Source organism: Pollachius pollachius (assembly GCF_949987615.1).
Source record: "Pollachius pollachius genome assembly, chromosome: 1".
Classification (NCBI taxonomy): domain Eukaryota; kingdom Metazoa; phylum Chordata; class Actinopteri; order Gadiformes; family Gadidae; genus Pollachius; species Pollachius pollachius.
In genome coordinates this window covers 18,831,570-18,857,220 of record NC_136934.1, presented here as the reverse complement: position 1 = coordinate 18,857,220, position 25,651 = coordinate 18,831,570, and positions in this window count along the sequence as shown.

Genomic DNA, 25,651 nt, shown 5'->3' with positions numbered 1-25,651 from the left:
GTCCTGAATAAAAAATGACGTAAGGACGGGAACGAGAAGACTCACTGCTCTCTTTGCACTTTTACAGGTAGCTTGTGTTGCACTTTAACAGGTAGCCTCTCAAAGCCTGGTATCAAAGCCTGGGGCCTCATTTATCAACCGTACTTACGCACAGATTTGTGCGTAAGGAGGGCGTAAGATCATTGCCACGCAAAGTATGGAATTTACCAAAATGTACTTATACTTAGGAATGCTTGTAAATTTAATTAAGTAATAAGTTATTGGAAAAATTGGCAAACCATTTGCTCCGCAGGGAGAGCGTTTTCAAAGATCGTGCTGATCTGCTTGGGGAGAGCACAGAGTGGCTTCTTAGTAGGTACCGCTTCCCAAAGAATGTACTGCTGGATTTGTGTCGCGATTTAGGGCCAATGTTGGCTTGAGGCACGAGACGCAGAAACGCAATTCCTGTGCATATCCAACTCCTTTCCACCCTGGGATTTTTAGCTACCGTCACATTTCAGCGTGAGGTTGGAGACATATCCGGTATTTCCCAGCCATCAATGAGTAGGACCATGCCGGCGGTGTTGGACGCAATTATTTCCCTGGCCCCAAACTACATCCAGTTCCCTTACAGAGATCCCCAACTAGCCGAAATCAAACAGGGCTTTCACGCCATCTCTGGATTCCCAAAAAAAATTTGAGCCATAGATTGCACCCACATAGCCATAAAAGCACCGTCAACTAACGAATTTAAGTATGTTAACAGAAAGGGGTTTCATTCTGTCAACGTGCAAATCGTTTGTGATCCAAATCTGTCCTTGTTAAACGTTGTTGCGCGGTAGCCTGGAGGAACATACGACTCATTCATCATGCGGAACAGCTCTGTTGGTGTGCGTCTCCAAGAAGGCGCTGTGGAAGATGGCTGGCTCATTGGTGAGTATTAGGCTACAACATGTTTAAAATACTATTGCTGGGTTATGTAGAGTTGTTAAAAAATATATCATAAGGTGATCAAGGTTACCCGCTGAAGCCATGCAAGCTAATGACCCCCTTAACCAACCCGAGGACCCAGCAGGAACAGGCGTATAACGGGGCCCATGCGTGCACGAGGATAGGCCTGCTGAAAGGGCGATGGCTGTGCCTTTCCAGCACGGGGGGGACACTGCAGTATCGGCCTGAAAAGTTTGCAGGATCATCATAGCTTGCTGTGTGCTACACAATTTAGCCATCAGACGGGGTCCCTCTGCAGGAACTCCCAAGACCAGATGGCCCTATGCCTGACGCAGTGCCCCTACCACCTCCTAATGCCGCTGGCCTTCAGACGAGACAGAGGATCATACAGAGATTTTAGGTAAATCTAGCACAGAAACATAACATTTTTCATTTTGTGTTTTGCAGCAATGGAGGGGGAAATTAGGAGACATTGGTCAACGGTTTATGGTTTATTTGCCATTTTATTTGCGCAAGAGGCAATCTGTTGAAGAGACTGATTGATTTGAATTCATACATTGGTCATGTTGGTCAGTTGCTCCTTCAGGTCATTAATGGATTTTGTCGTTTCCTCTTGGTTTTGCAGCACCGCCTCCGCCAGCACTCTTGGCACACGGTGCACGGAAGGGACAATGGACGGCCCCGGTTCCTCCGACTCCTCCAGCACCAGCACCATGGGACTCGCTGTGAAAGAAACAAATTCACATTAATTTCCCCGAGTTTAGTATAGAAATGTTTTTTTTCTTCTAAATGTCAACATTTAAATTAAATGTTTGCAAACACAGAGTTTGTTTCTTGTACCTTCAATTTCAATGTTAGACGGCCCGGCTTGACCGTCCTCAATTATGCCGGACAGAGCTGTGTTGCCGATGATGCTGGCAATTTGGTTGTCCAAAGGGGAAAGTTCCATGGTGGTCTGTCCCCCTCCAGTTGCTGATGTCTCACGTCTGAAGGCTGTGACTCTCTTTTTGGTATTGAGTTTAACGTCAAACCATTATTTCCTTACTTCAGATAGTGTTCTCACTTCTGACCCAACTGAATTAACTGCATCAGTCACATTTTCCCATGCAGCACTCTTTCTTTTGTTCGTTATGCCTCCTGCACTAAGTGAGCTACAAAGTTTTTTTTTCATTTGATTCAACCTCGTTTACAAGGGTTTCCATTTCTGTGTTGGAGAAGTTTCTTTTCTTTGCCCTCTTTGCCATTGTAGCGGTGAGTGGTAAAACACATTCACATGGTTAATAAAGGGATGCGTTGCGACCATATTTGGTTAATTGGAGGCGTTTCTGAATACAAATATTCTGAGCGTGAACGAGCACGGAACTTAAGAACAGGTGGGATTTATTAAGATTGACGACTTACTGATGTTGTACGATAGGCCTGTGCACGTTTGATAAATACCGATTTTTTTGTACTTGAGCACATTTCCTTCGTAAGAGAATTTAGATCCTTTTCTACGCACGGGTGATAAATGAGGCCCCTGGATTTTAACGATGTGATCCTAGGATCGTACTGTAGACCAATCACAATATACCGTTGCAGAATGTAAGGCAGAAATAGACCTCTGTAGAATAAGTCCCGCCTGCGAGGCTCCCGGTTGTTTATTTACGAATCCTACTATGGCCATGCCAAGACCCGCCCTACTCTGTCTGTGATTGGCCAGGTTGCATGCAACTCAACTGGACGCTATAGAACTCTACGGTTCCCTCGCTGAGAGCATTCGAGAGCGTCACAAAATAACCCTAACCCTAAACCCTATCCCCTAACCCTAACTATGGCAGCTAACATCAAGCCAGTAAAACTGCGGTAGTCTAATCCATAGACAGTAGAATCAAAGATAGGGGTGACGTGGGTGACGTGTGTGACGGACCAATCAGAAATAGAGGCGGCCTTGTCTTTTCGGGATATTGGCGTGGACATAATAGGATTCGTAATTTCGCCTCCCGGTTCCCTCAGTCAAAAGTCTATGGGAAATAACATGGCGTTTACGAATGATTGTACATAACAAAATCTGTAGGTGGCGAAGAAGTAAAAGCTTCTTCTCTTCTCATTCTCATTTATTCTATTACTCATTCTTCTTATTCTTATTTAATAAGTACAATTCCTTATTAATTCTTACTGAGGTAGAAGGCATCCCATCGACTTTGTCTATATAGTTTGTATTACTCAAGGCTGTATTTCCACTTACATAAATGCAGTTTGCTTAACAACTTGCATTTCTGAATATAAATTATGGACAAAATGCTATTTCAACATTGCTAGAATACGTTTACTGTTATTATCAGCACAACATGGACAATTTCAGCTGCTCACATAACACATATAAAATGCACAATACAATACACATGTTTGAATGAAACCAATTCATACCACTTTAACAATGTCTGTGTGTTTAAAATATTATAAAATTGTTATTAAAACTGTCTTTTATCAGGTCAATCTAGGGGAGGATGGGGCTATTTCAAGCACCACCTGTGAGTGTCCCCGAGGTGTGCGCACCTGGAAAGCTGAAGAAGGCCAACAAAGAGCAGCATACGGTCAAGGAGCTGTTTCCTCGGGCCGAATTCAACCCTCTTGATCAGGAGCCCACAGAAGAGGACTTCCCCTCATTGAGAGAGGCATTTCAGGGGTCCTCCTGGGCAGTGGCATGGTTCCTGGAACCTGAGCCAGGAAGATCCATTGCTGAGCCGGTGGACCTCACATCTTTAGCTGTGCGGTCCATATTTGCCCGGCACCAGAAGCAGGATCCTCAGGGCATTGTGGCTGCAATGATGGTCACTGACCAACAGCGGGATGCTGTGCAGGCTGCCACTGTCAGTCAGAGCACCAGCAGCCTTTGGCACACTCTTTGGGAGGGCAGACTGACGGCCAGCAATTTTGGCGCCGTGTTGCCAGCTCTGCTGAGGAGAAGGAGTTTTGCTCCATCGGTCATCGGCAGGTTGCTAAGCCACAGATCCCTTGACCATGTGCAAGCGATCCATTTGGGGCGTATGAATGAGAAGGAGGGAGTCAAGGCCTATGAGCAGGCCACCAAGTTTCAGGTCAAAGAGTCAGGCTTGTGGCTTGCACCCTCAGGAATGCTGGGCGCTTCAACAGATGGTTTGGTGGGAGAATCATCCATCATCGAGGTCAAGTGTCCTTACAGTGCCCGAGACCTGACAATGAGGCTTTGGAAAATAAAGACTTCTTCTTAGAAAAGTAGATTGGCTTTATTCTCTGAAAAAGGTTTTTTGGCGTAGTTTTACACATCACTGGGACAGGGCGGTGCGCTTTTGTCACCTGGACCACCAAGGGCACTCTTTTTTTTGGTCTTTGAAGTGGATATTGTCCGGTCTTGGTTCTGGAGGGGTTCTATAAATCCATCCTTTTGCCTAAGTTGATGGAGCAATAAATTAATTAATCTCTGGTCATGTTTGGTTTCCAGTTTCTGTATCAACGCAGATTAAAGAAAATATTTAGGCTAATTATTACAGCATGCACGCACTTGTTGATTTTAACTCCAAAGAAATTTACGATGGTTCGCAAGATCCATCGTGAGAATGATCTTACGAGCGTGGATCCATCGTTATAGGCCTTTTTACACTGCCAAGCCGGTTGGGTCGCAGCTTGGCACGCCCGGCGATTTCACCGTCTTATCTCAAGTTTCCGAATGTTTATATTTTTTTATGAATGAAGACACCCGCATGCAATAATGAGTTCACGTCAGAGTGTAGGCTACAAACGCGATAAACTATGGTCAGGGACGTTCGTAACTGTCTAGACACGGTCTAATAAATAGTGAACTTCATCACAGCCTCACCGAAGCGTCTACAGTGCTTAATGCAAACAATCGCAACAAAAAACGCCTGCAGAAATTCTCAGACACCCGCTGATCTCAGCATGATTCATGTCTTCTGTCATTGATCAATATGAGGACATTTTAAATACGACGGGTGAATTAAAATCAGAGGGAGACAGCAAGTGCAGCTCGAAAGCGACCTCCCAGGCGAGCAATGAAATCATTTTATTTTATTATATGCCTTGTGATAATTCTAAATTGCTGCAATAAATTATGTTGTTTTTGACTTTAACATGTTCTGCATTCCTGCAAACTTGTCGATTTTCGACGACAATCACCGTTTTCTTGGTCAATTGGGTCATTCACGTGAATCGCGTAGAACCGGAGAGTTTTTTTAGGGGGGGGGGGGGGGGGGGGGGGGGGGAGGCTGTCCTTCATATGCATGCCATGCAGGCCAGAATTGCGAAACATTATTGGATAATTCTTATAATTGACATTTCTCTGGGCCAATCGGAATCTCAGCACTTGCTTCAGAATCTTGAAGAACACAGCGCCAACTGAGCTCGCCATTGGATGAGACGCCTGGCTACCGCGCAAGTCTGATGGAAACTCTTAACTTCAATTTGAAGTAGTGGTGTACGGAATAAACGGTATAGAAAGTACACCAGTGTGAATTTGCGCTACGGTATGGATTTTGACATTAGCGTGAGAGCGGTGTGACTGGTAAACAGTTGTGTGTAACACGTAACAAAGTAAGTAACGCGTTAATACAGTAACCTAACTACTTTTTCATGTAAAAAGTAAAGCAACGCGCAACTACTGAAAATATGGTAGCGAAACATAGTTCCTTTTTCAATTCGGCACAACGTTACTTTTCCCAGGAACAGATTTAACAGCGATACTGCCTTCTCTCTGCATATCAGACATTGCTTCCGCAGGCATTTTCCAAAGCCAGTCCTTGCGACAAAAATGCCAGCGGTGGAACGAGATAACAAACGCCGTCACTGTTTACCTGTGTAAGGACATGGTTCCCTTTCAAAATGTCGATAGAAAGGGCTTTAAAGAGATGGTCAAAACACTTGATCCCAGGTACGCGTTACCTGCCCGCACACACTTCAGCCAAATTGAGATGCCAAAACTACGGCAAGGTCCGCAAGCAAGTGGAGAAACAAATCCATACTATTAAACATTAGTGTTTTTTAGAGATGGAAGTAACTTGAGAAAAGATTTTAATTTTTTTTTAATGCAGTTTTGCTGCCTTACCAGTATTTTACCCCTTCAGATGCATTTATATCGAAATTAGAAGATAAAATGAACATACCGTGATATAATACCGTTACCGTCTATGCCTCAAATCATACCGTGATATACATTTTAGTCCATACCGTACAGCCCTAATTTGAAGGAACTATCTTTTGTTAAATTTGAGGTAAGTCAAGCTTTTTGGAGCAAAAACAACAGCTATTTGTTTACTTGATTCAACTAACGTTAGCTACCACTTTTTTCATGTAATATAATTTACAATAATATTGTATTTTTAGGACTGAGTCAACGCAGAGTACTGCACGAACGTAGACTTTGCATAAAGTAAGTAAATACTAACAACATAGGGCTATTTAGATAAATAATCTGGCAAGGGTGTTGTCCAAGGCTAATATGTGATGCCCACTCATGTGTGCCCACATTTGTGTATATTAAGTTTTTATATACTGCACCATTTTATATTATTAAGACACTTTATTTCCTACTAAATTGATCTTATTTTGTGTGAGCAATATCTTTTATTGTTTTACATTTTTACAAAGCAATTGCACTATCCTGCCAGTAGGAGGCACAGTAATATTGTGGTTTGCCTGAATCCCCGTGAGTTCCTCATAACTAATGAGGATTTGGAAAGACAAGCCACGTCTCCCGTGTCAGCATTCTTTCCTTGTGTTTTCAGGTGGGTTATGTGTTAAAAATGTAAAACAAGTCGATGTTAGTGATTGGAGAATGTGTAGTGTAATGTTTTCGTAAAGTAAGAGTGTGAAAATGAGTACATGTGTAGCTAGTAAGGTCCGACGCTCACCGAGAGATTTGTAATGGCGGCGCCGTTTGAAGTCTTACTGTTAAGCTAGTAGCTTTAAGCTAGTACAGACCACGCTTATGTCCACCATTTTGTTCTATTGTATTTACACCACACGTGGGTCACTTCTTGATGTTTTGTAAAGTGTTAAAACGTTTATTGATTGTTGTAAAGTACTTTAAAGATACTGTTAAAAACGGGTTAAGAAAAGTTATTTGAAGTTCATTAATAAGAAAATGTGTGTTAAATATAAAGGTAAATGTTTGATATAGTTTACAAGGTACTGTTAAAAATACTAGTCCAGGAAAACTTAAGGGGTTTTAAGAGCATTAAAGATGCACTTTTTACAAACTGTGTATTGTATCAGAGACGAGAGAGATGAAAGAACAACACTGTGAGAAAAGGTGTGTTTTGAATTAAAAGTATTTTTTTTGTGTATTTTGGTTTGTTTTAAGAACATAAAATATGTCTAATTAGACAACATATGCAGTTATATGATACAGAGTTTAAAATGTATAGACAATGTGAAGATAAACAGTAGCCTTCAGTAAATCAACATGTTAAATGAATAAATATAACTAATGAGGATTTGGAAAGACAAGCCACGTCTCCCGTGTCAGCATTCTTTCCTTGTGTTTTCAGGTTATCTATAATCTGTCCACGGGCGCTCCCACCTGGGACCCGTTACAAATACACCAACAGTAAATTTCGGTTTAATAAAGGGCTACATTAGTCGTATATCTTGAAGCACCGATCAGTCCTTGGACCGACGATTTTTTATTTGATCCAATACCAAGGACCATCTGTCGACTCCGCTAAAGCTATAGTAACGATGCCCTTAGCACCCTACGAGTACCCCTGGAGCCCTCGTAAGCTACGATACCAACGATGTTTTTGGGAAACGGAGTGAAAACTGTACGATGTTCGCATGACGCACTTCACAAACCACTTAGGCTAAAGATGCTTTCGGAAAACGGGGCCCTGAACTATATCATTTGCAAAGCTTCGGAGTTGGCTCGGAATCATGTTTAGTATCTTGAACTGTTTGAGTCTCGAATTAGCACGTTCTACATGAATTCGGTTCTGGGTGACGTCTTCGTAGCTTGCACTTCACTAGTTGTGAACCTGCCATGGTGAAGGAACGGGGTATATTTACTGTAACACCTGGAGGTACAATGTCTTGAATCAAAAAACCTTTATCGGCCAGGATTTGATCACCTGATTGGAAGTGATCAAGAATACCTTTGAGCAAGAAAGTGTAAAGACATTTCGGGGAGGCTCAAGGAGGAGAGTAATATTACATTTGAGCAACAAAGTGTAGTCTTGTGGTGGACTCTATAGACATAATGCACCATACTTTGTTATTGGCATGTTTTCGTTGTGTTATAGGGACACTGTCTCTGAGATCACGTGTGTTGATATGCCGACGGTTTTCTTATGACAAAATGAACGACCTGCCTTTGCTTGTCGAGGTGAGAAATCGTCTCTTCTCTTCTTTTATCGATTTCTACAGTCTATAGCAGTGGCGTGGGGACTTTTTTTGAGGAAGCCAAATGAGACAACACCTTTAATCTACATGCTTTTTTGAAGATGGGGGACAGAAAAGAGTATGTCGCAGCTTGTATGTATTAATGTAACTAGAAGAGCTATTTGAACGCCTGGTGATTTTACCAGGATTTACACACGCCTGTAATCTGACAGACACACACCCACACACAGTCCTCCTAAACAATGTTCCTTATACAACACTACTTGAAAGACAACACAAGACAACCCAGAACAAGCGGCTATAAACAACCACAGCCGCATCTGTTCAGGTGAACCCTGCTGTCCCTGGTGCCGATTCTCAGCGTTATAACCGCGATAAAACAACCACTTCATTTCATTGACCAAAGCAACTTATTCCAGTCAATCAAGGCACAATTAGAAATATAATAACACAACAAATAATAAACAGACAACTCAGGAAACAGTAATGCCGCACCGGGAGGTGTGTATTTTACTCACCCTATTTGTAGAGGAAGGCCATTCTCCTGTCTTTCATGATGGCAATAAGAGACCCAGGGATTGTTCAGGGAGCATGAATCTTTGTCAAAAAGAAGACATGGCCAGCAAAATAGTAGCTGAAGTTTAGCGCTACCAGCTAGCCACTCGGTGCGACATAGTTCTCCTCATTGAAAGTGGGTTAACCACTCTTCTTTTTCTCCACACGCAGATGAAGCTTCGGCATTGGCCTGCCGTCAGATTGAATTTTTAGTTGCTGCCCATGTGGCAGTTTGTTTAAAATTTACTAAATACTCTAAATCTCGACCCTCCATAACTCCACTTGCTTATACAATAATATGATAAAAATGCTAACGCGCTAATCTCCCGCTATTTGTTTACGTTGACGTTGATGCTTTGACTTGATTGGTGTGAAGCCAAGGGCCCGATGGCTTCCCTCGGCACCCTGCTGACTAATCACAGGAGGGCAGTGTCATAACGGTAGCCTCACCTGATTGGTTAATCCTTCTCTTTTTTTTCACCAAGGGATGCCATTTTGGGATGGCTTCCTCGCGGACATACAGTGTGCCATGTTTTACCGCGTACTCAGTATTTTAAATTTAGAGGGGCGCTGTTTCGCGCATTTTGAAATGCTCAATAAGACGAGAAAATGTGGAAGAAATGACAGCAACACGGCACCAAAGAATAACCGAAACTGTTAATATAAATGTTTTTATTGGATGTCTTAAAAACAGGGAAGCCTGGGTTCCATTGTCCTCCGGGAGAAAACGCCACTGTTGTAGGGCTAATGCATGATCACCAAGTACAACCTACAATTATAGAATGTCAAAAGTAGATAATTCATTTGAAGGATGTGGTGTTTGAATATGATATTTTGTCATTGTCCCTGATTCAATGAGAATCTGTTATCAGGCCGTAAACCAACAGACCTAGCCAACAATAGGCCATTGGACATAAGCGTCTATGCAATAATAAATTGCATAACTGAATATTGTGTTGTTCTCAGCATGGAAAAGGAACACAGAGCCGAAAGGAAAAAGCTAGCTTTTGAGCACTAAAGTAAGCCCAGCTTTGGCCTGTGAGTGGCACTAAAGATTTCAAATCGGGTCCCAAAATTGGTGTGAGGGTGTCTTTCTTACGGGTTTGAAAGGTTTGGTTTCAGGTCCTATACTGCCACCTGTTGCCAAACCATAACCTTGTAATGCGTAGTAGCGTAGTAGTTTAGGAAATCAGATATTTTACGATTGAATGTGGAAACGTTGAATATTATACTGTGCAATGTTCATATGCACATGCATATGAACGCATGCATTCATATGCGTGGTTCGCTAATGTCCAACTCAGGTTGGTTTAATCCTCACACGGTAACATCACACCTGGTGCAATTTTCAGTATCAGTAACATACGCAATGATGCAAAGCATCAGTGTTTTGTGATATTTTTGTTTGAAGAGGGTATCCTGTAGCCAGGCTTTGTATTAAAACACACACAAATTACTGTGAGGTCATAATGCGCTCAATGATAGGTTCGGGAAGCTTGGCTCGTCATAATGTCTCGTGTCAATCAAGTATCTTCTCAGGTTCTAAAGTTTTCATTCGCCCTTCGACGCCAAGTAGAGGTAAGTCATGAACTATAGCTGTAAGTTATAAAGTAGTCCCATTTTATGTCAATGCTATTATAAATCCGTCCATGGCAAATTATAACATGTCAATTATATATTTATCGAAGTGTAAAAGATAAATTACCACATTTTGCTCGATTGAAATAAGGTTAAGCCGTGCTCGGGGCGTCGTGGACCTCAGGCCCGCCACGGCCTCTCTCACCTCACTCTCCGAACACCAAAGGGCCCTTGCCCCCTCTTCGAAAAGTTCAATGTCATTTTAGAAAGTCTTCTAACTGATCGATAACGCTAACAATTATGTATGTTATTGTAAATCGTTTTTCACGGTGAAAACATCGATCGATTTATCGGTAATCGTCGTACCCTTCTGTCACCATAACCGTAAAGTCGAAAACCATAACCGTAATACCGCATGAATATACAGATCGGTACATTTGTGGAACGTTTGTGCTGCATGTACTCACGCCATCGCACTTAATGAGGGTGATATCTGAAGCATTTCTGCTGCTGGAGGTGTTTTAACGACTGCATTAGCTCACCCTCTTACTAGCTAGTGGCTACTGACGTTTATGTTAGTACACGGTTCGGTATGCACTGTACTCACACTCGTGGTTGGTTCAACTTTTCAGTGTTAAACCGTGATTTTACCGAATTGTTCTGTGTCTTTATAGACTTCCAATGCAAGTAATGTTGTAAACTTAATGAGACACCGTGATAGGAGCGTACAACTCATGCCGTTTTATTCTCTTCACAAATTTTTCTCAACGCGTCATCACTCACACACTCAATTTCTTGTACCAGAAATCAAACCTGCATGAGTAAGCTTCGGACCCAAGCAGTGATCCAATCTATGTATGTGGTAAAGACTCCATTAATTAAATAATAAATTGAATGTTTTATTACAGAGACTCATAGAGATTATCGAACAGCGACGATGGACAGGAAGACATTGTTTTCTTTGCGGACTCAACTGACCCCTGCTTCCATCATGATGGCGGACAGGGAGTCCTACAGGCTCGTCCCCGCCCCCCCTACTGAGGCCAAGCCACCGGGCCTTAACCCCCGCTACCCTCGTGGGGCTAGGCTGCCCTGGTTGGCTGCCCCAGCTGGTGGCAGCAACGAGAGGATCGTCCTCCGCCCCCCTACTGAGGCCAAGCCCCCGGGCCATAACCCTCGCTACCCTCGTGGGGCTAGGCTGCCCTGGTTGGCTGTGGCTGAGGAGGCTGACACCGTGTCCCCCCGTGCACTGGCTCTGGGGACCGCCTCAAGCCAGGAGACTTCCCCAGGCCAAACCCCCCCAGGTGAAGAAGTCGTATACTTTAGTGTATTGCAAATTTAATTGAAGTATACAAAAGTTATTACAAGTATACTTTTAGTTTTTGTGCTTAATTTAAAGTATGTTTAACGTATGTACTTTTCAAAAGTGTACTTCACAATAAATGTCAAAGTTCCACTTTAATGTACTGCAAAATAAGTACACTAATTCTGAAATACTTAAAGTGGTATTGCATTGTACTTATAAAAAGTGTACTTCATTGTAAGTGTATCGTGAATTGTACGTATGTGTACTTAGAAAAAGTATACTAAATAGCAAAGTAGAAGTGTATTTAAGTATACTTGCAGAAAGTTAATGTCAAGTTGTATTACAGTGCCTTAGAAAAATTGCTAATACGTTGTCATTTAGTGTACTTATGTAAAGTACACTTATTTTCAAGTCCTGTGTAATACACTATTAAAATGTTTTATTAAATTGTACTTCAATTTCTCCTCATTAGAAGTGGCTGACCCTGACCACCATTGTGGGGTTAGCCTGTCCCGGTTGGCTGCCCCAGCCGCTGTCGCCAACGAGAGGATCGTCCTCCGCCCCCCTACTGAGGCCAAGCCCCCGGGCCATAACCCCCGCTACCCTCGTGGGGCTAGGCTGCCCCGGTTGGCTGTGGCTGAGGAGGCTGACGGCCAGGAAGCCTGGATCACGGCGGCTCACTCCGACACCGTGTCCCCACGTGCACTGGCTCTGGGGACCGCCTCAAGCCAGGAGACTTCCCCAGGCCAAACCCCCCCAGGTGAAGAAGTCGTATACTTTAGTGTATTGCAAATTTAATTGAAGTATACAAAAGTTATTACAAGTATACTTTTAGTTTTTGTGCTTAATTTAAAGTATGTTTAACGTATGTACTTTTCAAAAGTGTACTTCACAATAAATGTCAAAGTTCCACTTTAATGTACTGCAAAATAAGTACACTAATTCTGAAATACTTAAAGTGGTATTGCATTGTACTTATAAAAAGTGTACTTCATTGTAAGTGTATCGTGAATTGTACGTATGTGTACTTAGAAAAAGTATACTAAATAGCAAAGTAGAAGTGTATTTAAGTATACTTGCAGAAAGTTAATCTCAAGTTGTATTACAGTGCCTTAGAAAAATTGCTAATACGTTGTCATTTAGTGTACTTATGTAAAGTACACTTATTTTCAAGTCCTGTGTAATACACTATTAAAATGTTTTATTAAATTGTACTTCAATTTCTCCTCATTAGAAGTGGCTGACCCTGACCACCATCGTGGGTCTCGCCTGTCCCGGTTGGCTGCCCCAGCCGCTGTCGCAAACAACAGGATCGTCCTCCGCCCCCCTACTGAGGCCAAGCCACCGGGCCATAACCCCCACTACCCTCGTGGGTCTCGGCTGCCCCGGTTGGCTGCCCCAGCCGCTGGCGCCAACGACAGGATCGTCCTCCGCCCCCCTACTGAGGCCAAGCCACCGGGCCATAACCCCCGCTACCCTCGTGGGTCTAGGCTGCCCCGGTTGGCTGCCCCAGCCGCTGGCGCCAACGACAGGATCGTCCTCCGCCCCCCTACTGAGGCCAAGCCACCGGGCCATAACCCCCGCTACCCTCGTGGGTCTAGGCTGCCCCGGTTGGCTGCCCCAGCTGGTGGCAGCAACGAGAGGATCGTCCTCCGCCCCCCTACTGAGGCCAAGCCACCGGGCCATAACCCCCGCTACCCTCGTGGGTCTAGGCTGCCCCGGTTGGCTGCCCCAGCTGGTGGCAGCAACGAGAGGATCGTCCTCCGCCCCCCTACTGAGGCCAAGCCCCCGGGCCATAACCCCCGCTACCCTCGTGGGGCTAGGCTGCCCCGGTTGGCTGTGGCTGAGGAGGCTGACGGCCAGGAAGCCTGGATCACGGCGGCTCACTCTGACACCGTGTCCCCCCGTGCACTGGCTCTGGGGACCGCCTCGAGCCAGGAGACTTCCCCACGCCAAACCCCCCCAGGTGAAGAAGTCGTATAGTTTAGTGTATTGCAAATATAATAGAAGTATACAAAAGTAATTACAAGTATATTTGTTGCTTTAAAATATGCTCAACGTGCTCTTTTAAACAGTGTCCTTCACAGTTGATCCAATAGGTCCTCTGCGGGCCGCCCTGCTGAGCTCCTCCCCCCCGTCCTGGAACGCCGCTTCCTCCTCCCGCCAACAGTCGCTCGGAGGCGCCGAGGCGGACCTCCTTGGGACGGAGCGCTCCCAGTCCGGTAACGGCCAGAGGTCCCAGGCCCCAGGCAGCCCGCCGGCCTCTGACGTTCCTAAAGGCGTGGTGGGCAGAGGTAAGTACTTGTTCAGCCCGTTTCCCCCTGTGCAGCAGCGTCTGAGGAACGGCAGGATCCACCGGGAGAAGCCCCCCCACCAGGCAGGGGAAGAGGCCGGGCCCGCTGGGAAGCGGCAGAAAAAAGGGGGCCGCTGTTTCCCCAACCAGAGCCTGACCGCTGAGCCCAAGCTGGAGGAGAAGCTGTTGGATAGCAGAGGTAAGAATGGCATCTCTTCAGAAAATAAATCAATTCAATTTAGCTCTTCTTTTTTTATAGGATTGAGCCTGCATACCACAAAACTTTAAATATCAGCCCGGGCTTTTAGTTGTTTCAATCCCTGTACTCAAGCGGCTTGTATCTCAGACAGGCGTCTATATGGAACAGGCCTTTTAATTCCTTTCGATTTTCCTTTTGGTGAACTGATGCCATTTATTAGCGAAAGTTGGTAATGCTCGGAAATACGTCTGTTTGATGTTGTCATACGACCCTGGCAAGGCGCCGGCGTCTAATTGAGACCAGCGTTTATTTTTCAAAACGTGTGTGTGTGCAGATGAGCCGGACCAGGGCTCCCTCAGCGGCCCCCAGCGAGAACCAGCAGAGCCCCCCGGGCCCCGCCCCTTTCCCAAACCTGAGCTGGCCATGACGCAGAGCCTCACTCTCATCAGCTCAGAGGACTGGTGCGACACTCACACTCACACACACACACCACACACACACACACACACAGAATTTGTCGAAGCAATACAAACTTGTGTTTCATTTGACTGACCTGCTGTGGTTCTGAACGCAGGGAGGAGAAGATGGAAGGGCTCATTGTGCTGCGCAGTCTGGCCCAGAACCACAAGGACACGCTGCGCCCCAGGCTCCGCGACGTCTGCCTCGCCCTCGTGCAAGAGGTAGCTCCCCCTCTCTGAGCCTGCTGCCTGGTGCTCTCTCTCTCTCTACCGCGTAACATGGAGACGAGCATCTGTCACTGTGGGTGGGCGTGTGAGTGGGCGGGCGGCTGGGTGTGGACAGTCCGTCACTGTCTGCAAGTGTAAAACAAACTCAATCCTGTCTACTAGGGCTGGGCGATATGGACCAAAAGTCATACCTCGATATCTTCAAGCAGAATACTGGGGCAGAGACTGTGTGTGTGTGAGCCGGAGGCAGAGCGAGAGAGACAAGCAGAGTTACAAAATAGCAGGCGGCAGGCGTGGTTCGAAACTGCTGTTATTTGGAACAAATGTGCTGTAATTTCAACGCAAATTCAATTATATCGATGTTGACGATATGGTCTCGTTCCATATCGTGCTTGAAAAAATATCTATATATTTTAAATATCGATATATCGCCCAGCGCTACTGTCTACAGCTTAGTCTATATACCTCGCTGTGTGTAAAACCTTCCCCATCAATTCTACACCATAGAACAAGTGGTTGATTCGATATGAACAAAGTTAGCAAAATACAGACTTGAATGAAGCAAGGAGTGTGAAACGTACTATAATGTAACGCATGCATTTCATTCATATAGCGCTTTCCAAGACACTCAAAGAACCTTTACAGAGTGAGAGTGGTGTCTACCACGTGTGTGTCTGTCTCTGTGTGTGTCTGGTTCTCAGGTGAAGAACCTGCGTTCGGGCGTGTCCCGCGTAGCCGTGTGCACGCTTGGCGTCCTGTACTGCCACCTGCAGCGGTCCATGGACCAGGAGGTGGACACCACAGCCAGGGCGCTGCTGCACAAGGCGGCCGAGAGCAACGCCTTCATCCGGCAGGAGGTGGACGCGGCGCTGGACCACATGGTGCGGAACTGCACGCCGGCACGCTGCATCAACGCCTTCCTGGACGGGGGTTTGAGGTCAGGGGGCTGCACGCACACATGCACAGACACGCACACACAAAATGCAGACATAAACACACTATATTGCGCCCTGTTATGTTTTGTAGTATATCTACCACAGTATCGGTATTGCAAGATTAAATCTGTGATTTATAAAAAGTACAAAGAATCAGCTGCAGATGCACAACAGAAAAAATAGACAGGACTTGAGTGTCGAAGGAAACGTTTCTAAAATCCTTAATCTGCTTTGGACTGGTAGGTAGGATACTACAGAGGTCTAGCCTATGTTTCCTTATTTCCATCCGTTGTGTATTTCTGTGGTTTGTGTCTCTTTGTGTGTGTCCTTCATGTTGAGCCTGTGTATGTCTGCAGCCACCTGAGCGCGGTGGTGAGGAAGTGCGCCGCCCAGCACCTGGCCGACCTGCTGGAGAGGGTGGGCGTGGCCCGCCTGCTGTCCGGAGGGAAGGACGTGACGGACAGAATCCTCCCGGCCGTGGTCAAGCTGGCCCTGGACTCCTCCCAGGAACCCAGGCACGTAGAGCCCCCGGTGACTTCCCGTGTTGGGTGAAGGCTTTGGCGTGTGTCCAACGGCTCGGTGACGTGCCGTTCTCGCTCCTCTCCCTTCAGGTCCTTTGGCCGCCGGATGTTGCTGTTCCTGTCCTCCCACCGAGACTTTGATAGCATGCTGGAGAAGAACATCCCCACCAAGGACCTTTCCGCCGCCCGCAAGACAGTCAGCGGACTCAAGGCAAAGGTACGGAGGCCTTGCCCACTCGCCCCACCCTACCGCTTGGTGACGGGTCTTGTGAACGTTGTTGTTGTTGTGTTTGTTGTGTCAGGGTCAGGGTCAGGGTCTGGGTGAGACGCCCCAGACTCCACCCTCGCTTCCCGGCAGTGGCACTGTCAGGGCCTCGACGCTCAAAAGGAAGCTCCCCAAACCGACCATAGCCCCTAGCCCCACCACCACCGCCACCCTGACAAACACCACCACCACCACCCCCAGGTGACTCCTCCCATACACATGACAGCCACCTTTGAAATATGTTGGTGAAAGTAAAACCCTTACTTATGCTGTGAGGTCAGCTCCTCTCTCGGGGTCGTGTTCCAGAACACACATGATGGCTTTTGTTTGCAATGTCTTCAAGAATAAAAACTTCAAGAATATCTTTTATCTTATTTCCAAGATCATATACATATATGTAGTAAGTATGTATGCAATTTCATGACATTATATTTTGTGGTACCCTACAGGGAGCCCAACAGCAAGTACAGCTCCAAACCTCAGGGTCACATTATGGAAGACAAGGCTGAGTACATCAGGCAGCTCACCGCTCTGCTGGAGTCCAAGGACTTCAGGGAGCGCATCAAAGGCATCGACCAGCTGGTGGCCGACTGCCAGGACAACCCCAGCATGGTCATCCGCAGCCTGTTCCCGGTCCGTAAAACACCCCCACCGCTCGTAAACGCCCACTACTTCACACTCGCCCTCATCCCCTTTCCGGGTGAGACTCCCTCCTGTCCCCTTTTTGTTCATCTGTTCCCCGTTTCTCCCCGCTCCCCCAGGTGTTTGACGCCTTCAGAGACCGCCTGCAGGAGTCCAACCGTAAGGTGAACCTGTACGCCTTGGAGGCCCTGCAGGAGATAGTGCGCCTGCTGAAAGACGACCTGTCCGGGGTGCTCAACCACCTGGTGCCCGCCATCGTGGATAACCACCTGAACTCCAAGAACCGCGCCGTGTACTCGGCCGCCACAGGGGCCCTCTGCGAGCTGGTGCTGAACCTCGGTGAGGGCCCGGTGGGGAGCTGTCCGGAACATGGTCCGGTCTGACCGCAGCGTTGTCCTTGTTACTCATGTGTTCTTCCCTTGGCCCTCTCCAGACAGCAGCCTCCTCCTTGAGCCGTTCTGCTTCAAGGCACGGGCTCTTAGCGGCCAAGCAAAGGTGGATCTGATCGAGAAGGTTGCAGGTTTGTTAACGGCTCAAATGTTTGTTTGTTTTGTTTTTTGCAATAATCAGCACCAAACATACGTATACCATTGTGTGGCCAATCAAGAGGCATCTGATCCACTCTGCTCTGCCGCCTCCATCTCCTCCGTCTCTTCCTCTGCCTCGATCTCCTCTGTCTCCTCCTGTCTCCCATTCTTTTGTCTCTTCCTTGGTTTCCTCCTCCTTCTCTTCCTCTGTCTCCTCCCCCCCCCCAGAGCTGGTGACGGAGCTGTACCCCCGCCGGCCCCAGCTGGTGAAGCAGAAGGCGCTGCCCCTGCTGTGGTGCCTGCTGGGCCCGTCCAGGGGCAGCGTGCACCGGGCGACCACCAGCCTGTGCCGAGCCCTCCACCATCAGATGGGGCCCGGCCTACCGCAGAGCGCCGCCTCCCAGCCCCCGAGCGTCGGCAGGGACCTCAACCAGCTGCTGAGAACCATGTCCTGAATAAAAAATGACGTAAGGACGGGAACGAGAAGACTCACTGCTCTCTTTGCACTTTTACAGGTAGCTTGTGTTGCACTTTAACAGGTAGCCTCTCAAAGCCTGGTATCAAAGCCTGGGGCCTCATTTATCAACCGTACTTACGCACAGATTTGTGCGTAAGGAGGGCGTAAGATCATTGCCACGCAAAGTATGGAATTTACCAAAATGTACTTATACTTAGGAATGCTTGTAAATTTAATTAAGTAATAAGTTATTGGAAAAATTGGCAAACCATTTGCTCCGCAGGGAGAGCGTTTTCAAAGATCGTGCTGATCTGCTTGGGGAGAGCACAGAGTGGCTTCTTAGTAGGTACCGCTTCCCAAAGAATGTACTGCTGGATTTGTGTCGCGATTTAGGGCCAATGTTGGCTTGAGGCACGAGACGCAATTCCTGTGCATATCCAACTCCTTTCCACCCTGGGATTTTTAGCTACCGTCACATTTCAGCGTGAGGTTGGAGACATATCCGGTATTTCCCAGCCATCAATGAGTAGGACCATGCCGGCGGTGTTGGACGCAATTATTTCCCTGGCCCCAAACTACATCCAGTTCCCTTACAGAGATCCCCAACTAGCCGAAATCAAACAGGGCTTTCACGCCATCTCTGGATTCCCAAAAAAAATTTGAGCCATAGATTGCACCCACATAGCCATAAAAGCACCGTCAACTAACGAATTTAAGTATGTTAACAGAAAGGGGTTTCATTCTGTCAACGTGCAAATCGTTTGTGATCCAAATCTGTCCTTGTTAAACGTTGTTGCGCGGTAGCCTGGAGGAACATACGACTCATTCATCATGCGGAACAGCTCTGTTGGTGTGCGTCTCCAAGAAGGCGCTGTGGAAGATGGCTGGCTCATTGGTGAGTATTAGGCTACAACATGTTTAAAATACTATTGCTGGGTTATGTAGAGTTGTTAAAAAATATATCATAAGGTGATCAAGGTTACCCGCTGAAGCCATGCAAGCTAATGACCCCCTTAACCAACCCGAGGACCCAGCAGGAACAGGCGTATAACGGGGCCCATGCGTGCACGAGGATAGGCCTGCTGAAAGGGCGATGGCTGTGCCTTTCCAGCACGGGGGGGACACTGCAGTATCGGCCTGAAAAGTTTGCAGGATCATCATAGCTTGCTGTGTGCTACACAATTTAGCCATCAGACGGGGTCCCTCTGCAGGAACTCCCAAGACCAGATGGCCCTATGCCTGACGCAGTGCCCCTACCACCTCCTAATGCCGCTGGCCTTCAGACGAGACAGAGGATCATACAGAGATTTTAGGTAAATCTAGCACAGAAACATAACATTTTTCATTTTGTGTTTTGCAGCAATGGAGGGGGAAATTAGGAGACATTGGTCAACGGTTTATGGTTTATTTGCCATTTTATTTGCGCAAGAGGCAATCTGTTGAAGAGACTGATTGATTTGAATTCATACATTGGTCATGTTGGTCAGTTGCTCCTTCAGGTCATTAATGGATTTTGTCGTTTCCTCTTGGTTTTGCAGCACCGCCTCCGCCAGCACTCTTGGCACACGGTGCACGGAAGGGACAATGGACGGCCCCGGTTCCTCCGACTCCTCCAGCACCAGCACCATGGGACTCGCTGTGAAAGAAACAAATTCACATTAATTTCCCCGAGTTTAGTATAGAAATGTTTTTTTTCTTCTAAATGTCAACATTTAAATTAAATGTTTGCAAACACAGAGTTTGTTTCTTGTACCTTCAATTTCAATGTTAGACGGCCCGGCTTGACCGTCCTCAATTATGCCGGACAGAGCTGTGTTGCCGATGATGCTGGCAATTTGGTTGTCCAAAGGGGAAAGTTCCATGGTGGTCTGTCCCCCTCCAGTTGCTGATGTCTCACGTCTGAAGGCTGTGACTCTCTTTTTGGTATTGAGTTTAACGTCAAACCATTATTTCCTTACTTCAGATAGTGTTCTCACTTCTGACCCAACTGAATTAACTGCATCAGTCACATTTTCCCATGCAGCACTCTTTCTTTTGTTCGTTATGCCTCCTGCACTAAGTGAGCTACAAAGTTTTTTTTTCATTTGATTCAACCTCGTTTACAAGGGTTTCCATTTCTGTGTTGGAGAAGTTTCTTTTCTTTGCCCTCTTTGCCATTGTAGCGGTGAGTGGTAAAACACATTCACATGGTTAATAAAGGGATGCGTTGCGACCATATTTGGTTAATTGGAGGCGTTTCTGAATACAAATATTCTGAGCGTGAACGAGCACGGAACTTAAGAACAGGTGGGATTTATTAAGATTGATGACTTACTGATGTTGTACGATAGGCCTGTGCACGTTTGATAAATACCGATTTTTTTGTACTTGAGCACATTTCCTTCGTAAGAGAATTTAGATCCTTTTCTACGCACGGGTGATAAATGAGGCCCCTGGATTTTAACGATGTGATCCTAGGATCGTACTGTAGACCAATCACAATATACCGTTGCAGAATGTAAGGCAGAAATAGACCTCTGTAGAATAAGTCCCGCCTGCGAGGCTCCCGGTTGTTTATTTACGAATCCTACTATGGCCATGCCAAGACCCGCCCTACTCTGTCTGTGATTGGCCAGGTTGCATGCAACTCAACTGGACGCTATAGAACTCTACGGTTCCCTCGCTGAGAGCATTCGAGAGCGTCACAAAATAACCCTAACCCTAAACCCTATCCCCTAACCCTAACTATGGCAGCTAACATCAAGCCAGTAAAACTGCGGTAGTCTAATCCATAGACAGTAGAATCAAAGATAGGGGTGACGTGGGTGACGTGTGTGACGGACCAATCAGAAATAGAGGCGGCCTTGTCTTTTCGGGATATTGGCGTGGACATAATAGGATTCGTAATTTCGCCTCCCGGTTCCCTCAGTCAAAAGTCTATGGGAAATAACATGGCGTTTACGAATGATTGTACATAACAAAATCTGTAGGTGGCGAAGAAGTAAAAGCTTCTTCTCTTCTCATTCTCATTTATTCTATTACTCATTCTTCTTATTCTTATTTAATAAGTACAATTCCTTATTAATTCTTACTGAGGTAGAAGGCATCCCATCGACTTTGTCTATATAGTTTGTATTACTCAAGGCTGTATTTCCACTTACATAAATGCAGTTTGCTTAACAACTTGCATTTCTGAATATAAATTATGGACAAAATGCTATTTCAACATTGCTAGAATACGTTTACTGTTATTATCAGCACAACATGGACAATTTCAGCTGCTCACATAACACATATAAAATGCACAATACAATACACATGTTTGAATGAAACCAATTCATACCACTTTAACAATGTCTGTGTGTTTAAAATATTATAAAATTGTTATTAAAACTGTCTTTTATCAGGTCAATCTAGGGGAGGATGGGGCTATTTCAAGCACCACCTGTGAGTGTCCCCGAGGTGTGCGCACCTGGAAAGCTGAAGAAGGCCAACAAAGAGCAGCATACGGTCAAGGAGCTGTTTCCTCGGGCCGAATTCAACCCTCTTGATCAGGAGCCCACAGAAGAGGACTTCCCCTCATTGAGAGAGGCATTTCAGGGGTCCTCCTGGGCAGTGGCATGGTTCCTGGAACCTGAGCCAGGAAGATCCATTGCTGAGCCGGTGGACCTCACATCTTTAGCTGTGCGGTCCATATTTGCCCGGCACCAGAAGCAGGATCCTCAGGGCATTGTGGCTGCAATGATGGTCACTGACCAACAGCGGGATGCTGTGCAGGCTGCCACTGTCAGTCAGAGCACCAGCAGCCTTTGGCACACTCTTTGGGAGGGCAGACTGACGGCCAGCAATTTTGGCGCCGTGTTGCCAGCTCTGCTGAGGAGAAGGAGTTTTGCTCCATCGGTCATCGGCAGGTTGCTAAGCCACAGATCCCTTGACCATGTGCAAGCGATCCATTTGGGGCGTATGAATGAGAAGGAGGGAGTCAAGGCCTATGAGCAGGCCACCAAGTTTCAGGTCAAAGAGTCAGGCTTGTGGCTTGCACCCTCAGGAATGCTGGGCGCTTCAACAGATGGTTTGGTGGGAGAATCATCCATCATCGAGGTCAAGTGTCCTTACAGTGCCCGAGACCTGACAATGAGGCTTTGGAAAATAAAGACTTCTTCTTAGAAAAGTAGATTGGCTTTATTCTCTGAAAAAGGTTTTTTGGCGTAGTTTTACACATCACTGGGACAGGGCGGTGCGCTTTTGTCACCTGGACCACCAAGGGCACTCTTTTTTTTGGTCTTTGAAGTGGATATTGTCCGGTCTTGGTTCTGGAGGGGTTCTATAAATCCATCCTTTTGCCTAAGTTGATGGAGCAATAAATTAATTAATCTCTGGTCATGTTTGGTTTCCAGTTTCTGTATCAACGCAGATTAAAGAAAATATTTAGGCTAATTATTACAGCATGCACGCACTTGTTGATTTTAACTCCAAAGAAATTTACGATGGTTCGCAAGATCCATCGTGAGAATGATCTTACGAGCGTGGATCCATCGTTATAGGCCTTTTTACACTGCCAAGCCGGTTGGGTCGCAGCTTGGCACGCCCGGCGATTTCACCGTCTTATCTCAAGTTTCCGAATGTTTATATTTTTTTATGAATGAAGACACCCGCATGCAATAATGAGTTCACGTCAGAGTGTAGGCTACAAACGCGATAAACTATGGTCAGGGACGTTCGTAACTGTCTAGACACGGTCTAATAAATAGTGAACTTCATCACAGCCTCACCGAAGCGTCTACAGTGCTTAATGCAAACAATCGCAACAAAAAACGCCTGCAGAAATTCTCAGACACCCGCTGATCTCAGCATGATTCATGTCTTCTGTCATTGATCAATATGAGGACATTTTAAATACGACGGGTGAATTAAAATCAGAGGGAGACAGCAAGTGCAGCTCGAAAGCGACCTCCCAGGCGAGCAATGAAATCATTTTATTTTATTATATGCCTTGTGATAATTCTAAATTGCTGCAATAAATTATGTTGTTTTTGACTTTAACATGTTCTGCATTCCTGCAAACTTGTCGATTTTCGACGACAATCACCGTTTTCTTGGTCAATTGGGTCATTCACGTGAATCGCGTAGAACCGGAGAGTTTTTTTAGGGGGGGGGGGGGGGGGGGGGGGGGGAGGCTGTCCTTCATATGCATGCCATGCAGGCCAGAATTGCGAAACATTATTGGATAATTCTTATAATTGACATTTCTCTGGGCCAATCGGAATCTCAGCACTTGCTTCAGAATCTTGAAGAACACAGCGCCAACTGAGCTCGCCATTGGATGAGACGCCTGGCTACCGCGCAAGTCTGATGGAAACTCTTAACTTCAATTTGAAGTAGTGGTGTACGGAATAAACGGTATAGAAAGTACACCAGTGTGAATTTGCGCTACGGTATGGATTTTGACATTAGCGTGAGAGCGGTGTGACTGGTAAACAGTTGTGTGTAACACGTAACAAAGTAAGTAACGCGTTAATACAGTAACCTAACTACTTTTTCATGTAAAAAGTAAAGCAACGCGCAACTACTGAAAATATGGTAGCGAAACATAGTTCCTTTTTCAATTCGGCACAACGTTACTTTTCCCAGGAACAGATTTAACAGCGATACTGCCTTCTCTCTGCATATCAGACATTGCTTCCGCAGGCATTTTCCAAAGCCAGTCCTTGCGACAAAAATGCCAGCGGTGGAACGAGATAACAAACGCCGTCACTGTTTACCTGTGTAAGGACATGGTTCCCTTTCAAAATGTCGATAGAAAGGGCTTTAAAGAGATGGTCAAAACACTTGATCCCAGGTACGCGTTACCTGCCCGCACACACTTCAGCCAAATTGAGATGCCAAAACTACGGCAAGGTCCGCAAGCAAGTGGAGAAACAAATCCATACTATTAAACATTAGTGTTTTTTAGAGATGGAAGTAACTTGAGAAAAGATTTTAATTTTTTTTTAATGCAGTTTTGCTGCCTTACCAGTATTTTACCCCTTCAGATGCATTTATATCGAAATTAGAAGATAAAATGAACATACCGTGATATAATACCGTTACCGTCTATGCCTCAAATCATACCGTGATATACATTTTAGTCCATACCGTACAGCCCTAATTTGAAGGAACTATCTTTTGTTAAATTTGAGGTAAGTCAAGCTTTTTGGAGCAAAAACAACAGCTATTTGTTTACTTGATTCAACTAACGTTAGCTACCACTTTTTTCATGTAATATAATTTACAATAATATTGTATTTTTAGGACTGAGTCAACGCAGAGTACTGCACGAACGTAGACTTTGCATAAAGTAAGTAAATACTAACAACATAGGGCTATTTAGATAAATAATCTGGCAAGGGTGTTGTCCAAGGCTAATATGTGATGCCCACTCATGTGTGCCCACATTTGTGTATATTAAGTTTTTATATACTGCACCATTTTATATTATTAAGACACTTTATTTCCTACTAAATTGATCTTATTTTGTGTGAGCAATATCTTTTATTGTTTTACATTTTTACAAAGCAATTGCACTATCCTGCCAGTAGGAGGCACAGTAATATTGTGGTTTGCCTGAATCCCCGTGAGTTCCTCATAACTAATGAGGATTTGGAAAGACAAGCCACGTCTCCCGTGTCAGCATTCTTTCCTTGTGTTTTCAGGTGGGTTATGTGTTAAAAATGTAAAACAAGTCGATGTTAGTGATTGGAGAATGTGTAGTGTAATGTTTTCGTAAAGTAAGAGTGTGAAAATGAGTACATGTGTAGCTAGTAAGGTCCGACGCTCACCGAGAGATTTGTAATGGCGGCGCCGTTTGAAGTCTTACTGTTAAGCTAGTAGCTTTAAGCTAGTACAGACCACGCTTATGTCCACCATTTTGTTTTATTGTATTTACACCACACGTGGGTCACTTCTTGATGTTTTGTAAAGTGTTAAAACGTTTATTGATTGTTGTAAAGTACTTTAAAGATACTGTTAAAAACGGGTTAAGAAAAGTTATTTGAAGTTCATTAATAAGAAAATGTGTGTTAAATATAAAGGTAAATGTTTGATATAGTTTACAAGGTACTGTTAAAAATACTAGTCCAGGAAAACTTAAGGGGTTTTAAGAGCATTAAAGATGCACTTTTTACAAACTGTGTATTGTATCAGAGACGAGAGAGATGAAAGAACAACACTGTGAGAAAAGGTGTGTTTTGAATTAAAAGTATTTTTTTTGTGTATTTTGGTTTGTTTTAAGAACATAAAATATGTCTAATTAGACAACATATGCAGTTATATGATACAGAGTTTAAAATGTATAGACAATGTGAAGATAAACAGTAGCCTTCAGTAAATCAACATGTTAAATGAATAAATATAACTAATGAGGATTTG